This window comes from Phoca vitulina, unplaced genomic scaffold (genome assembly GCF_004348235.1).
Source record: "Phoca vitulina isolate PV1807 unplaced genomic scaffold, GSC_HSeal_1.0 scaffold25, whole genome shotgun sequence".
In the NCBI taxonomy this organism is placed as follows: domain Eukaryota; kingdom Metazoa; phylum Chordata; class Mammalia; order Carnivora; family Phocidae; genus Phoca; species Phoca vitulina.
This window is the reverse complement of record NW_022589728.1, coordinates 44,507,708-44,525,734: the sequence shown is the minus strand read 5'-3', so window position 1 is coordinate 44,525,734 and position 18,027 is coordinate 44,507,708. Positions and strand designations below refer to the sequence as shown.

General features: G+C 36.3%; 1 protein-coding gene across 2 annotated transcripts in view; it reads left to right on the top strand.

Annotated features, from left to right (window-relative positions):
- Positions 1–18,027, top strand: part of STK3 (serine/threonine kinase 3) — a 271,067-nt gene that overhangs the window by 93,331 nt on the left and 159,709 nt on the right. The gene's annotated exons all lie outside the window — the stretch shown is intronic.

Below are 18,027 nucleotides of genomic sequence, written 5' to 3'. Positions count from 1 at the left end.
CTTAGTGGTGAATCTCAATTCATTATAGATAAGGACATCTGTCTTCGTGAACTTATTGCCCCCTAGTGGCTGGAGCCTCCTCAAGAAGAAGAGAAAGAAAAGAGAGAGAGGTGTTGTGTGTGTGTGTGTGTGTGTAGAGAAGAGAAGATGGTGTCAGGATGACTGGAGAAATGTGTGAAGTAAATAGATGGGAGGAAAGAGAATGCAGTATTTTGGAACATCTGAAGAAGAATAAATTGGAATTATTTCTGATAATACAATTCTATTGTGGATTGAATTTCAGTAATATAAGTAACAGTGTACTCTACTGAAAATATTTAAAAATCTGCCTGCCACTTTATAGAGAATTCTGAGTAATACAATTGCATATAATATGTATCATCTTCCTTGTGTATATAAATTACTTTTGCTAAAGTAAAAAATAAAAAATGGCGGGAATTGTTTGTTTGCAAAATCACATGAAAAATCATAAGGTCAACATAAAACCAGCAACACAAATTCTCATTTCTTCTCTGATTATTACTTATCTTTGGTACTTTAAGTTATAATATTTTAAGGTGATCCTCAAACTAGGTGTATTTGAATTTGAATTAGTGAGGTTAACTGAATTATCCAAGGCATCCTAGGCAAGTGCCAGAGCTGGGATTTAACCCAGGACTTAGATTATTACTCTTCTGCTTCCTCCTTGTATGTAGATCTTATTTTTCCAACCTCATAGATCAACATATTAAATTTGACCCTGAAGTAGTCTCTCAAATAGGTAGTAAAGAATTGTAGTATGTGGTTCCCAACTTCCAGGATCTTAAAATATCACTTGACAGTTTAAATTCGCACATATGAAATAGTAAAAATACACTTGAAGATAGTATTTTTCTTTGAAATTCTGTCTATCAGCATCTATCTGTCAGCATCTTTCTATCTCACTTTTTTCTACCAGTCTAAATCCTACTCATTCAAGTCTCAGGTCAGATATTATTTCTATATAAAGCCTTCCTTGGTAGCCACCACCTAAGTAAATTTCTGTTTTAAAGATTTTATTATTTATTTAGAGAGGGAGAGGGGGATGGGACAGAGGGAGATGGAGAGAAGCTGAAGCAGATTCTGTGCTGAGCGTGGAGCCCAATGTGGGACTCAGTCTCACAACCCTGAGATCATAACCTGAGCCGAAATCAAGAGTTTTATGCTTACCCAACTGAGCCAGCCACCCAGGCACCCCTAAGTAAATTTCTTTCTTTCCTCACAACTTGTATATAGGCGATTTTTAGCCCTGTAATTCTTTGGACAGTTTATCAAATGTTGCCTTGTGCATTTCCAAACACAGCAAGGTTTTAAGTTGCTATTTAAATTATGTTATCATTATTTAGCCTTTCTCATGTTTGTGAACTGCTTTATACAAAGTCGAGTATAAACTGCAGGTATTGGGAAACTCTTGAGATCATGTGACAGATACCAGTTTTCCAAAATTTGAATTTTCACTTGAAAGCTCAGATTTTATCATTGGCAACAAATATGATAGTTTTCCTTGAAATGACAGGTTCACTTGGTTCGTTTTTGAGAGAATGTCAATCAAATACCCAAGTCTGAATAACCATAGTTTTTCTGTCAGGTATTCCTTCAGGTAAAAATGGTGTTCCTTGAAAAAAGAGTTGCAACTTGTTTGGCTTGCTGTTCAGTCACACAAGTGCTTTTCCTTGAGATAATCCTTGTTGTTCTGTGTGCAGGGCAGGTGCTTTGTGTGTATTTCTCATTTTGTCATAGAGAATATTAAAAAGATATGCATGCAAGGGCGGAATTTTAATAAAATTAATAATATTTCCTGCTTCACCAAGGCTTAGATTAGTTTGGTGGGAGGTCAGGTGAGAGGAGAAAAGAAAGAGCTGTCCAAGAGAGAAAAACAGATTGTTGAGGACTCAGCTAAAGTTGGAACGTGAGAATTGTGTTGTCACCAATGCGATTCTTTGCTCTAGCCTTGCTTTAGCAATGCTCAGCAGTGGAGTGCAGCACGTTACAGCCTTGATCTCAGGTTCGGGTCTAAATGAATGAGTGTCTTGGAGCGACAGAGCTACCGAGCATTTAAGGATGCTGTCGAGAGACTTGTTCAGGTGGTTACCAAGGGGGTCTAGCCTGGAAAGAGGGGAGAGGGTATAAGGTAATGGAGAGATCAGGGAGCTAGACAGCATTCTTCACTCTTGCCGCATAGCAGGTACCTGGAGAGCTTTGAAAAAATTCTGGTGCCGGAGCCCTCCCCCAAACGAATTATTTCAGAATCTCAGTCTTTTCAGTGAGGTTAGAGAGCCAATAAAGTGGTAGTTAAGGTATGAGAGAGCTGGTAGTATATAAAACTCTGATTAGTGAGTGAAATAGTGAAGTTTTCTTTTTTAATTAAATAATTTTCTTATTTTAACCACTCTGTAAAATAAATGTTTCAATCTCTATTTTAATGAGTGGATTGGGTGAAATGGATATTTAAAAAATTATGTTTTTTATTAAGATGACACAACTTAGAAGTGGCAGAACAAAGATATCAACTTGGGCTAGTCCATTTCTTGCCTTGGCAAAAAGCAAGTATCTTTTGTGTTTATATGTCAACTGTATGCAAATGAAGGAGTGGCTAGCAAAAATAAAAATCTGCCAACATTTTAATCTCATAATTATTAATTTAAAATACGAAACTTCTAAATTTCTCAGTGGGAAGAAATATGGACAAATTTTTTTTTTTTTTTTTTTTTTAGAGAGAGAGTGCACGCATGCATGAGTTGGCGGGGGAGAAGGGCGGGGGGGGGGGGGGGGGAGAGAGAATCCTAGCAGGCTCCACACCCAGCACAGAGCCCAATGCAGGGCTCGAGCTCACAATCCTGAGATCATGACCTGAGCTGAAATCAAAGTCGAATGCTTAACCGACTGAACCACCCAGGCACTTCAATATGGTAGAATTTTTTATGTTCCACTCCTATTTTTTTTTTTGGTAGCAGTATAGCTTATGAGATAACCATAGTTTACAAAGTTGTCACAGTGGAATGAAGATAGGAATGATGGAAAGACCACTATAACAGATGGAGGCAAAGAATGCTAGTTCTTTTAAGTAAAGGATATTCTGTGATTTACTGCATATAGATGGCTATCTGGAATAGGAGGCTAAGTTAGGATGTGGTGGGCCAGCTTCCCTAGCCTTTACATCCTAGTCCTTCTGAATTCTCTCTGGCCATTTTTACAAGGTTGTAGCCCTTCTCACTATGCCTGCCCTCTAGATGTATGTAATAGAAACAGCCCCAGAACAACGAAGTTGACTCCTAGACTGAGTGAACTTGGGGTTGGTTTCCTAGTCCTATTCTCAGATACACCATCCTTCTGGTATGCCCAGGCTCCAGGCCTGCCCCAGACCTATGCTTGCTTAGGCCAGCAAGAATTAGGGTCAAGATGAGATGCATCAGGCTTGGATAATTTAGAATGGGGTTGTTCCTGTCTAAATAGTCACAAATTAATATTGTGGTTTTTCACTGATAAAGCTTTTTGTAGGACATATATTTTGAGTGTTATTAGAAAATGGAAGTGCTTAAGTTGGAACTTGGCTATGAATTGAAAGTGGGTCTTTGAAAGTGTTAAGGCTGAGGTCATTTGTTTTAGTTTATCATTTATCAAAGATTGATACTTTCTTTAATCATTCCTCAGAGAGAGTCAGAGGTATTTGGGATATAGATATTCAAGGAGGAAAGGGCTATTAAAAACACTGGATTTGTTTGATGGCAAGGGATAAACTGAATTTTACAGATTTTATACAGCTTTCTCTCTCTCTTTTTTTTAAGAGAAACTTGTAGTGTGTGCAAGCTATATCTTTGCTGTGGCGAGAGTAATAATTATCTGTCTAGTGAAAGGCAATGATGAAATACACATTAAAACATGTAAAGCTTTGTAAACAGGGGAGGGATGAGAATGTGCTTATAAATTTACATACAGCTAATAGGTTAAAATAGATTAAGGAGTAAGGACATAGATTAAGGAATAATGACAAATGGAGGTAAATCTGCTCAAAATGTCAAACAAGTTTTATTGAAGCACAATTTATTTTAAAATTTTAAATATGAAGATGCCGAATTAATTTTGGTCAGTTAAATAGAACTAAATATAATAAATAATGGATAATATAATTTTGAATTCAGTTAACCACACACTTTTTTGGAGATCTGCCCCTTTCTCAGCTCTATAGGAAATAAAATTACCAAAAATAAAAAAAAATCAGGAAATGAGTGAATAGTATCATTTTTCTAAATATCTATCCCTGTACCCTGCCAGCAAACCCAGGCACATTGTTTCTTAGACATCACTAAGACCCTGTTGATTCTTTTAAATGCAGTTTTTGTTTTGTTTTCTTTTGTTTTACAAGCTTTTGTGTTTGATTACACATTACCTGGCGTGCTGAAAGGGGTAAGGACAGAAGTGTTTGAGTCAGACTAAGGACTGTTTGAGATAGCTGGCTTTGTGACTGATGATTGCTTGGCATCAACTGAAGGAAAGAAAATAAAATGAGACTAAGAATTTTACTTCTGCACAATATAATATGAATGTTTATTGCCTTTAAAAAATAAGATGTAGAAATATATTGTGTATTTTGGGGAGATTTATGTCAAATGTGACTTAAGGAGACAATTGGAGGCATGTAAATGGCAATTTTCTGGAAATTCAACTTATATACAGCTTGACAGTCTCTGTTTAAGAGTAAATTAGGAGTTCCTTTACACTAAAAAAAGATCTCTGTCTGTCTTTCTGTATATATCCTCACATCACTTATGAAGAAAAGAACCTTATAGATGTTTTCAACATGGAAAATATATTTTTGATGAATGTTTTTGAAAATGATGTTATCTTTCTTTCCTGAAGAACTTTTTCCTTAACCTTGCTGTTTTTTCCAACTAGCCCCTTCACCCTCATCCCTTTTGGGGAAACAGTGCATTTTAATAAGTGAAATAAATGCTCCAGTACGTGCAAAGTAAACACAGACATTAGGAAAAAAAAATCACTATACTGAATATTAAAAAAATAAAACACACAGTAGCTTTCCCCTATCTCAAATCATATGGTGCTGCTCCTTCCACAACCAAGTGTACTCCTAATCCAACAAGATTTCTTAAAAAAAAAAAAAAAAAAAAAAAAAAGATTTTATGAAAAGAAGGCATTATATCCATGTCTAAGGAGTGAAAACTGAGTTATCCATTTTTTATTAAATAGAACTGAATCAATGACCTCCTTCCTGCCCAATTAACGGTAAGATTTGGTTGAGAAATTCTGGAAGACTGTGGTAGTGGACTAATACCACACTCAGCATATTTACACATCTTCCATCTTCTTGTCCCTACTGTGTGGGTCTTGGTAGACACCTGGCTTGTCCTAGTGTGTGTGCATGCATTGCCTCTTGGAAGATTCCCCAAAGGGCATTTAACATATAGGGCAAAAGACAAGTATCTTTATTTTGTCTGGGAGTGGATGAGGGAATATGTGGGTATTAATTCACAGAATTAATATTCACTTGTAGGAACATCCTGGATGAAAGCCTCTTTCTTAGAGCCTGAGGTAGCAGGGTACAGCCTTTCTCTGTGGTCTGACCTGTGGACATGCTGGCCCAGATTCCCCTTTCACTGGGCCAGGAACCTGCAAGCAAACCTCGCTCCTGCCCTGCCCTGTGTGAGGTGGGGGGGTGGCTTCAGCACCGTGCCCTCAGCACTAGTGTTCGTGGACCTCATGTGGCCAGGGACTGCTGTGGCTTAGTGGTGAAGCCCAGGGATCCTCTTTTTCTCTTGGGTTTCATAGCTAAAATTTGGCTTGAGGGGCGCCTGGGTGGCTCAGATGGTTGGGCATCTGCTTTCGGCTCGGGTCATGATCTCGGGGGCCTGGGATCAAGCCCCGCATCGGGCTCCCTGCTCAGTGCAGGGCCTGCTTCTCCCTCTCCCTCTGTCATTCCCCCTGCTTGTGCTCTCTGGCTCTGTCTATCTCTCTGTCAAATAAATAAATAAAATCTTTAAAAAAAAAAATTTAAATTTCGGCTTGAATGACAGCTTCTGTGATTATAAGGCCCACATCCTTACTTTTTATCTTTTTACCCCCATAATAGATTCTTAGGGCTGTCGTAACAAATTACCACAAATTTGGTAGCTTTAAACAACAGAAATTTATTTTCTCACAATTCTGGAGGCCAGAAGTCTGAAATCAAGGTGTTGACAGGGTTGCACTCCCTCCTGAGGCCCTAATGGAGAATCCATTCTTCACCTCTTCCAGCATTTGGTGGCTGCTGGCAATCCTTGACATTCTTGGATTGTAGCTGCATTATTCCATCTCTGTCTGCATCTTCAATTACCTTCTCCTCAAATTTTCCTCTGCCTTTCTCTTAAAAGGACACTTGCCATTGGTTTTAGGGACCACATGGATAATCCAGGGTGATAGCCTCCTTTCAAGATCTGCAAAGACCTTTTTTTCCCCAAATGAGGTCACATTCAGAAGTTCTGGGGATTAGGACATGGGTACATCTTTTGGGGGGCTGCCTTTCAGCCATTATACCTTCCATAATCTATTCTGTCCTTCTGAATTAAGGAGGGCACGTGATGTGATGAGCACTGGGTGTTATACGCAACTGATGAATTATGGAACACTACATCTGAAACTAATGAGGCCCTATATGTTGGCTAATTGAATTTAAATAAAAAATAAATTATATACAGTTTAAGATTAATAGTGACTAATATTAGGACATATCTCTGTTTTTCTCATTTTTTTATTGTGGTAAAATATGCACAACATAAAATTTATCATTTTAACCATTTTTAAGTATACAGTTCAGTGGCATTAAGTACACTCACATTGTTGTGCAACCATCACACTATCCACTTTCAGAAATTTTTATCATCCCAAACTGAAACTCTATGCCCATTAAAGAATAATTCTTCATTATCTCCTCCCCACATTTCATAACCGCCATTCCACTTTCAGTCTCTATGAGTTTGACTGTTCTAAGCACCTCATATAGGTGGAATCATACAATATTTGTCCTTTTGTGTCTGACTTCTTTCACTTAGCGTGTTTTAGAGGTGCATTCGTGTTGTACCATATGTCAGAATTTCTTTTCTTTTTAAAGCTGAATAATATCCTATTGTATGTATATACCTCACTTTGTTTATTCATCCATTGACTGACACTTGGGTTGCTTCCCAATTTTGGCTATTATGTATAGTGCTACTGTGAACATGGGTGTACACTTATTTCTTTGAGACTCTGCTTTTTTTTTTTTTAAGATTTTATTTATTCGAGAGAGAGAGAGCGCAGAGGGAGAGGGATAAGCAGACTCCACGCTGAGCTCGGAGCCTGACACAGGGCTTGATCTCAGGACCCTGAGATCAGGACCTGAGCCGAAACCAAGAGTTGGACACTTAACTGACTGAGCCACCGAGGTGCCCCAAGACTCCGCTTTTAATTCTTATGGGTATATACCCAGAACTGGGATTGCTAGATCATATTGTTTATGTATAATTTGGGGGGGAACTTCCATACTGTTTTTTCCAGTAGCTGTACCATTTTACATTCCTACCAGCAGTGTACATGGTTCTAGTTTCTCCACATTCTTTCCAACACTTATTTTCTTTTTGGTAATAGTCATCCTGATGGGTGTGAATGGCTATCTCATTATAGTTTTGATTTGCATTTCCCAAACAACTAATGATGTTGAACATTTTTCCATTGGTATATCTTTGAAGAAATGTCTATTAATTGGTTTGGTTTTTTTGTTGTTGAGTTTCTTTTCTCATTTTTATTGACTTTTCTCAAGTATTACTCTGCTTTTTTTCTATTTGCTGACTGAGATTTCCTGGTCCTTTGACTTTTTACTGCCTCTGTTTATTATCCTTCCAGCTGTCCCCCATCATTCTTTGCACCCCAAGTCTAATACTCTAAGTCCCTTTGTAATTCTTCCTTTATAATTAGTCCATTGGGAGGTCTTTGAGTCAAAATGGTTTTCCCTTCCTGTTTATATGCCAGTGACTTACTAGTCTACAAGTAGAGGATTGCTTACTTGTATTTAATTGTATATATTAGTTTGCTTTACGCAGTAGGTGTGTTCTGAAGAAGGTGTGTAAATATTTAATAGGTGCAAATCAGCATTTAAAATTCTCTGAATTTTTTAAAAAATAATTTTTAATGATTCCTTTAGTAATGAGAATAACACTTTTCAAATTTATCTGCCATGTAATTGTGTATATTTTTGTGGTGGGACATACCCATTTTACCAGTAATACAAAATTTAATCATTAATATTAAAATATTTTTGATTTGGTATTAATGTTAAAATATAAGAGATGCTTGTTCTAATGTGGAGACAGGGAATTCGACTTTTGGATCAGTTGGAGAGTATTTCTGCTATACTGTATTGCTTATTTTGTGTCAGAGAAACTAAATGTCATCTAAGTATGGGTGCTTGATTTTTGAAGAAAAGTACCCTGGGATTTTCTTCCTGTATTCTTTTATTTCTGCTCCCCTTTATTTCCTTCTACAGATATTTAGTGCGCATTGATCATTTACTGGTTGGACTTTGAGGATGTAGAGGTAAACAGCACAGGCATGTTTCCTATTCTCTTGGAACTTCTGGTCCAGTGGAACTAGCATTCTGATGTTAGCTTTCTGGGGGGCGGGGAGAGGAGGGAGTAGGTAAATATATTTAGTTGTTTAGAGTGTAAGACCATACACTGTAACAACTTTATTCACGTATTACAAATTATATAGGATCATATGACTATAAATAAGAGTTTTATTGTTTGTCATTACATACATCGCTTGCTTTTCTCCTTTGAACTCATACTCATCTTTTTTTTCTCACTGTTGCCTTTACTTCCATTGACTGTTCTCTGTCCCTGACAGTACATGCACTCGAATGCTCACACAATCCCTTCCCCACCTCTGCTTTGCTTTTCTCTGCTTTTCGTTCTTTTCACATTTCCTTTCTTCCTCCCTGTCTGTTCCCTACATTTTTCTGCCTGATTATGTGATACTTTATTCTGCGAATCATACTTTCAGATCAGAAGTAGCCAAGGATCTGGAGGAATGGGGCAAATTGGATCATTGGAGAATTTCAGTCCTACTTCCAGGACATATGGTTTTTCACTCTATTTAAAAGTTCGAGTTCTTCTGCCCTGTGGTCCTATCCATGTGGGAGTACCAGGCATTCCAGCCCCTAAGTTGGGGATTAAGGTTTATTACAGTGACACTTTCAACATATTTCTGTGCAGTCTTCAAGAATAATTCAAGAGATGAACAAGCAAGGAGAACAGAATAAGCAGATCTCAGCTTCTCTTGGTTGGGCCTGCTGGGATCATCCTCCTTCACAGGGAGGCCAAATTCCCACTGTTCATTTAAATTCAAATCTTGCTGTTGGTGTTGTGTTGCCAAGTGCTCTGTAAATACGAAGGGTTCGGTAACTGTTGAGGAAGCAATCATCATTTTCCTACTGACATACGAATTACATGAATATGAGTTGTAGTTTTGGGGATATGTTTACATTAAGTGTTGCTTAGAGAAGGAATCATTGAGATAGAACTATACTGGAAAGAATTATTGAGAAAGAATTATGTGAGAATCCATCTTTTTAAGATTTTAATATAGGATACTGACAAAGGCAGTATTTCTCTGTATTTGTATAGGAGCGTTTACAGTACACAATTTAAATTGATTTATTAATCATTAAAAGATGGCATTTACATTTGACACTTTCTTTGACTGTGATCCATAGTATAAAATGTATTTTGCATTGTGACCCATTTTGCACATGCATAGGTAAATACTGGTGTATGTACAGTTTGTTTCAGTTGTGTGGGTCTTCTCTTCTACTTCCTCCTTTCATTAAAAAAAAGAATAGGTAGTCCAAATCCATTACATTGATTTTATGACCCAGAATTGGATTGTAACTTGTATTTACAGAGCAAGAATCACTGTACCAGGTTTTGGAAATATGAATTCTTCCAATGTCATAATGCTTCCATTGTTGCCACATAGCAGTGGGTGTGACCTGGTGTTCAGGACTTGTTAAGTCCTGATGAGTTTTGTTATCTGTGATTAGTTGTAATGGACTCTCATCTGTCCACTTCACAGAGTTATTGTGAAGATCAGATAAGAATGTAAATGAGCAATACATGTAAAATATTAAATACTATAGAAATATTTGGTAGCATTATTAAATTAACTTTCAAGTCTCATATTGAGACTATAAGTTCAAGTTCTTGCAGAAGGTGCTATATAAGAATATTTACCATTGTCACTTAAGGAGCTTTTGGCTGTGGAAAGGCTCAGACAGTTACTTTATCATCACCTGGCTTTATTTTAGGGTATCTGGTAGGGTTGGAGGTATTGGGGGTCTTACACAGTACCCAAAGGAGTTTATTGCCAGCCAGGGTAGGTTCCAGAAAGCTTTTAAGCCCTTGCTGAGATGACCTTTGCAGCCTCTACTGGAAACCATATAGATGTAAGGAGTCCATGAGGGCAGAGGTACGTGTGGATCCTCTTTTCTAACCTCAGGGTAGAGTGATGTTTTCTACTTCATTTTCACTATATACTAGCTCATTCATGGAAACCGTGATTTGTAAGAGCATAGAATGAACTTTTTTTCTGGGGCAGGGAATTCATAGCATTAGTGGACCCCCTGAAATTGCACTTAAATATTGGATGTTTGTTCAGGTGTGCGTTTTTCTGCTGCAAGTTCATAATTTTCCAGTGACCCAAAAAGATTCAGAACTGTGGTTCTCAATAGTAATATCAATGCCTGTCAAGTGAGTTTCTTGTTATATTGTATATTTAGGATATGATTTTGTTTACTATTTATCATAGCATATCACTGTTTAATGTGGAACCAGTAAACAGATCTGTAAACAGATCTGTATATGATTCCTCCCCCCCACCATACTCGTTTATTTCTAGAAAGGTTAGTTTTAGGTATGTCTAGTTACTGTCCAAATTTCCTCATCACTGACTAAAAAAATCTTTTATTTCTCTGAATTCTCTTATCACCTTTTCTATGACTTTCTTATGGTACTTTTTAACTTACTATGTATTATCATAGCTATTATGTAATTGTCCTATTGCCCCTTCTAGATCTCAGTTTTAAATGCAAGTATGTTTCATCTTTGTGTGTCTAATTGAACCTAGCAGAATGACTCATACATGAGAGCATCCAATAAATATTTTTGTTGAATATGTGCTCGATTCCATTTCCTATCTCAAAGATACTTCTATGGTGTAAATACTGAAATCTGGCAGGCTCAGATTCTACTTTCTTATAATAATAAATGTTGTACTTATAACTTAGAATAAGAGTCAGTGAAATAAATTAAAAAATGAAACTAAGTAAATGCTAATCAAATACAACTTGAAAGGCTTATCATTACTTATAGCTTGCCTTTTAAACTTTTACTAAGCACAGTTTATTTATTTAAAATTTAAATTTTAAATTGTTTTACTTTTTTTGGTACTTCAGATCCTGTTTCTTTGTTGAAGGAGATCAGAAAGACTTAGCACCCTTAGCATTGGCCTCTGGACAGTAGTTTTGTTTTGCTAATGGGAACATAATTGCCAAGCCTTATTGAAGACTTATGTCTTAAAAGCAGTCATATAGAGATACTATATTGGTCATAGAAAGTTTTGTTTTGTTTTGAAACCATTTAGGCTAGAGACCTAAGCTAGCATTAATTTTAGAAGACCTAAATATGTAGGGGTGTGTGTGTGTGTGTGTGTGTGTGTGTGTGTGTGTGTGTGTGTTGGGAGGTTAGGAGATACCTGAAGGCAGGTGTTGACTCTGTAATTCAAGTGTATAATATTTTAAAAGTTCATATTTTTGGAGAAAATGCTATCAATAGCAAATTTGACTTTCAAAATTATGGCTGGACAGACATATTTTAAAAAATGAAGATAGGTAAGTTATAACTGACTTAAAATATATGTATTTTAGTTAAATTCCTGCAAAATAGAATTCTCCAGCTGTCCTAGAGGACTATATTGATTACAGATTAGATTTTTATACTAACTTTGTTTTCAGTGTAACTTTTACATAAATGGAATCATCTTCATTGCATCTGGGATCATTTAAATAGCATAATTACATGTAGTTGTGCTATATATTGAAAGGTAAGGGATAAATGATCAGAGATGACTTTATAAGCATTATAGTAGGTGACTTATAAACTGAAGGTCACCATTTTAATTGGGAGGTTTGTGAATCTCTTAAATTCTGTGATCAAATGAGTGATATCAAAGGAAGAAGCAATTTAACATAACAATTGTGGCTTACACTGAACATATGTTCCTGTTAATAGGTTGCATTATAGTCTTTAAGGACTTGTATGTAGTTAGTACATTTTGGTTCATTTGATACCCACAGTTTTTCTTAATTTTTATTAGTGAGTTGTTACAGTGGTTAACAAGAAATACACAGATTTAAGTTGCAATAGTTTTCCCAGGGTTATATGATCTAACTTCACAAGCTTCCTGGACATATGTAGATGCTTTTCTATTTTGCTTTAGTTATGACATACAATTGATATAGGCAAGCATGAAAGCTTGGGCAAATTTTTGTTGCTTTTTCTGGATCTTGCTCAGGTTCTGTGGTATTTATGTAAAGCACAATTCTGTTACTTGGGAATGCATGTTGAAATTATCATGTGCACTATTTTGCTGTAGGCCCGTTGGCACTGCCACAAAGGTAATACACTGCCAGTAGGCCATTTCCTTGTCGGCTGCATTTACAATTTAATAGAAATATTACATGACTTTTTAAACAAGTGTTTTGGCAGGGAGGAAATGGCAGATTCCATACAAACAAGCATAGCTTCCTTTCCTTAACCACACTCCAGCTACTCAAGAAATTGTACTTGGTTTCAGGTTTGGGGGTTTGGGGGTAGAATGGGAAGTCAGGTTGATACAGGAATGACATTGATATTTACTATCAAATAGTTATGTATTTTTAACTGCTGGATTTTATTACTATGTAGTTTCAGTGAGTGGCAACCAATATATTTCTGATTTAGAGCTGAGGTTATTTTTATGTAGTTCACCTGGCTGGGAATGTCTGGTTTTGATTGGTTGAAAAGATCAGGACCACCAAATAGGCTCTAAGATGTTAGTATTGCTTTTTATAGGTTTTTATAGGTTTGTGTTTGCTGTGTAAATTGGTCCTTTATGACATTTGCATAAGCACTACTTCTTTCATATCAACTATGGTTGTGTCCTAAAGATGAATCAGTTTGGGGGGTTAGAGAATATGGAAAGAAAATTTGGGAGACTTCTTAGCACTGATAAAAAACATAATGGATTCCCCGCACATCTTTTGGTCCGTTTGTTTTAGTTCTCTCTTACGCATTTCAAACTTGAAAGGTCACATTTACAATTTTTTAAACTTGTTATTCCATCCTGTTATTTTTTTTTAAACACATCACTCCACTCTTATTTTATTTAGTTTTTTGGATTTTGAATCACTTATAGTTTTGGATAAAATTCTGACCTCTTTAATTCTAAAGTATTTTATACTTCCGGCAACTGTCTGTAGCAAAAAAAATTTCATTATACTTTTCAGCCTTTATTGTGGCCACCTTCTATATTCTGGGTAGGGAAAGAAAAGTTTATAGTTAGGCCTTTCCCCTTGTCTTATTGCTTCTGACTTCTTAGCCAGCTTACCTGGCAGCTGTAGTAAGTTATGCTGCTGTGGTGTGGTAGAGACTGGCATTGGGTGTGTTCTTATAGCCATCACAGCATTGGCTTTTGTTATTTTCCATGTTTCAGTTTGTTGGTAATGGACATATGGACATCATATGTTCCACAGAGTACTGTACGAAGCCAATTTGAACTGTTTCCATTTGCCTCAAGTCCAATCATGATATTTATTTTTCCATGGCACTTACCCAGATTATCCGTACCTCCTGCTTAGCTTGTGTCACTGCCACCACTGTATTTCTTCTGATTGCCTCCATTTTTTCACAGTATCTAATTGCCTCGTCCCTCTTAGCTTTCTTTGCACAGCATTGATTGATGTTTATAAAATACCCAAGATCTTTTAGATAATAGATACTCAGGTGCATAGTAGTATGATATTCAGCTTGTTTTTTGTTTAAACATAAGGAAAGTTTTATATGCAGCCTCATAGACTGGAATTGAATATTCTAGTGGAAAACTTAGAGGAGGAACAGTACGGTTTCAGACAATATTGCTTACTTTTTTTTTATGTATCAACAATAACAGCAATGTGATCTCCCTGAGTCCCTTTAATATATTAAATCAGGCCATAATTTTATTCCTAAATTTTGAAGGGAAGATCGTAGATGCTTCCTTCTAGGCTTGAGAAAATATGACTACGTTATTGTTTACCATAGCTGTTTTGCAGCTCTCTAGCCCTCTGTAAAGTCATTTTAGGTGTTGATTTTCAGAGTATGAATAAATGAGTCGCTGTCATTCATGACATTTGGCACGCCAACTATTACTGTGACTGGGAAGCCTTGCTTTTTACAGGAGTGCATTTGTTCATTCAGCAGATAGTTACTGAACACCTTCTATGTACTGGTGACTGTTCTAGGTGCTGAGGATGTAGCAGTAAGAAAAAGATGAAAATTTCTCTTTATTGAGCATATATTCTAATGAGGGAGAGAGATAACAAAGAAGAGAACTAAATACAGCATCTATTATGTTAGATAGCAAGAAGTCCTACAATAGAAAAAATAAAGCACGGACGTGATATAGGAAATCTCAAGGGTGGGGTGTAGTGTTAGGTTTCCTCACTGAGAAGATGACACTTGAATACAAACTTGAAGGAAATGAGGGTATCTGGGTACAGAATATTATCAGGTAGAGGCAACTAGCTGCAAAGTCAGTGGTCCTGAAGTGGGAGTGTGCCAGGCAACTCATGGTACAGATCATAGAGACTTGAAGGTTCCAGTAAGTACTTAGGCTTTTTCTGAAAGAGATGAGAAGTCACTGAGGATTTCTGTGTAGGGGAGGGATATAAGGATAGCCTGATGAGTTATAAGGGTGGAATCACATAAACTAGTTTAGTAGGCTTGTATAAACCAACCAAGAAATGATGATGACTAGGAAGAGGATGGTAGAAGGAGTGAAGGTAGTAAGAAGTTGTTGGTTTCTGGTATATTTTGAAAGTGGATGAAGAAGATTTGTTGATAGATCAAATACATGGGAACATTGACAATGGTAAAGCCACTCTATACAGCTTTTAAAAATGACCCTTTTCCACCTGGTCAAAAAAGGCAGAAATTGGGTGGAATAGAGAGTTTATTCTTCCAGGAAGACCAACTACAGCTGTAATGCGCACGTTTGTTGGAAAGAAGAAAGAAGAAAGTAAAACTCACTTGCATTTGTTATATGTAGAGGTTTGCAGTTAACATTTTGATATATGGTATTCCTGTTTGCATATATATATGCCCATGAGAACATATTGTTTTTTAACTAAAATTGAAATCATGATGTCATACTGTTTTTTAACTAAAATTGAAATCATGAGATCATGTTGTTTTGTTATTTTCATTTTCCGTTTAGTGCTGTGTCTTGATAAATTCCCTGTATCCTTAAGTTTTTTGAACCTTAAAATATTAAAAAATTTACTTAAATGAAATACTTTCTATACATTCTGCTTTTATGATAAGGCTTTAAAATGAGTGGTTTTTTTTGTTTTTTTTTCTTTAAAGCAAAAGGGGACAACTTAAAGAAGCCATTGCCAGTCAGTAATCCTAAAGTGGTAAAAATGTCCTTGTTTAAATTTTTCATAGTAATAAATTGTTATCATTAATTATCATATACTTTTAAAGAATGTTTTATGGCAACTTTTAAATTGAAGTATAACATATCAATTCTCCATGGATTTTTTCTGTTTTTTTTTTTCCTACAAGTATGATTTCTATATAGAATTTTTAAAACTCTTTTAGAGGAAATTATTTTTGAGCTTAAGAAGTTGATATTTTACTATCTTTAACTTTGTATCAGTAAGCAGTCTTAACCAGCTGGATGATTGCATCAAGCCTAAATAATTAACCATATCAGAAAACATGCAATTAATAATGAACAGATTGTTAGATGCTTCCTTCTAGCAGTACAATCATTTAAAAAAGAAAACATTCTAAATGTTTTTTTCATTTAAAATGTGTTTTACCTGCCAAAAAATACAAATGTGGTTTTCTTAACCTTGAACACTGATCCATGCATGTGCAGTAGGGAAGCATTACTCTTATTGCCAGCTAATTAGTTCTTGAGGTAAGTGGAATTGTTCTCCAACTACCCGACTCCTTCTGGTATCTCTTGTGTTCTTGGTGTTATTTTGCAAAGTTTTGCAAAAGTTTTGAAAAGTTCCGAGGAGAGAGGGTAAAAAAGTTGAAGGACAGAATAACAAGTTACCCCTACTTGGGGATTTGAGGGAGGAAGGTAAAAGAGAAGCCAGCGAATAAGAGAAGAATTAGGAGTTTATAATATTAAAGGTAAGGGAGAAAGTTTTAAGAAGGAGGTGATTGATGCCCTTTTACACATTTTTGTCTTCTTTTTGCCAGTAGGTTTGGTAGCATGAAGAGGTTATTAGGTTGGAGGTCATGGTTAACTTTCAGGAATGTAGCTCAGCAGAGTGGTGGGGCAGAAGCCAGTTTCTGAGAGGTCGAAGAATGAATGGGAAGTACAGAAATGGAAGCAGCACCAGTAGTCTCTCTTTGAGGTTTTTGGGAGTGAAGGGGAAGAGAGAATTTAGAGAAGATGTTTGAAGTTATCAGGGTTGAAGAAGGTTTTAATAGGATGAGGGGATTTAATCTGATTTCAGAATGAGATGGAGGATCCAGGGAGAGCATTAAAGATGTAAGGAGTGGGGCCAAGGATGATAAACAAGGAAACAAGACCCTAATGAAGACAGAAGGGAATGTGATTGAGGGTGTAAAAGCGGCCATTAGCCATGGGGAAAATGGATTTAAAGTATATTCTGTTTAAACATGCTCAAGCCTTGAACATCAAGTGCTGTATTTTTAGTGGTACATCACGTACTGCTGCAGAAGCATTATAAGCATTTTGTAAGGTTGCCAGACTTGGGCAAGGCCAATAGGCTGAGTATTTCTACTAAGCATGCTTGGTTTAGGAGTGCTCGTTAGCTATAGTAGTGGTTTAGTTACTTACAGAATATTCAGAAACCTCTTAGCAGCTATATTCTGACCTGCTGTAAAAGTTGTTCAGAGTGAAACCAATTTCTGAAGGACATCTCCCAACTTTTAAAAAAACAATTATTGGAGAATATACAGAACGTAAAATTTTAACCATTCTTAAGTGTACAGTTCAATGACATATATATTCACCTTGTTGTACAACCATTATCACCATCCATTTCCAGAACTTTATTTTAAAGTTCTTTTTTTCTATTGTAAAATACATGTAACATAAAATTCAGCATTTTAACCGTTAAAAAAAATTTTTTTTTTTATTTAAGTAGGCTCCATGCCCACTGTGGAGCCCAGTGTGGGGCTTGAACTCACAACCCTGAGATCAAGACCTGCGCTGAGATCAAGAATTAGACGTTTAACTGACTGAGCCACCCAGGCACCCCCTCATTTTAACCATTTTTAAATGGCATTAAATACATTCACATTATTCTGCAGCCATCATCACTGTTCACCTCTAGAACTTTTCATCATCCCAAAATGAAGCACTGTACCCATTAAACTGTAACTCCGTATAACTTTCTCTCACCAGCCCCAAGTAACCACCATTCTGCTTTCTGTTTCTATGAATTTGACTGTTCTAAACACCTCAAAAAAGTGGAATGATACAATATTGCCTTTTTGCATCTGGCTTCTTTCACTTAGTAGAATGTCTTCAAGGTTCATCCATGTCATAGCATGTGTCCAAATTTCATTCTTTTTTAAGGCTGAATAATATTTCATTGTATGTATATACCACATTTTGTTTATCTGTTCATCTGTTTATGAACACTCGGTGTTTCCACCATTTGGCTATTGTAAATAATGGTGCTATGGACTATGAACA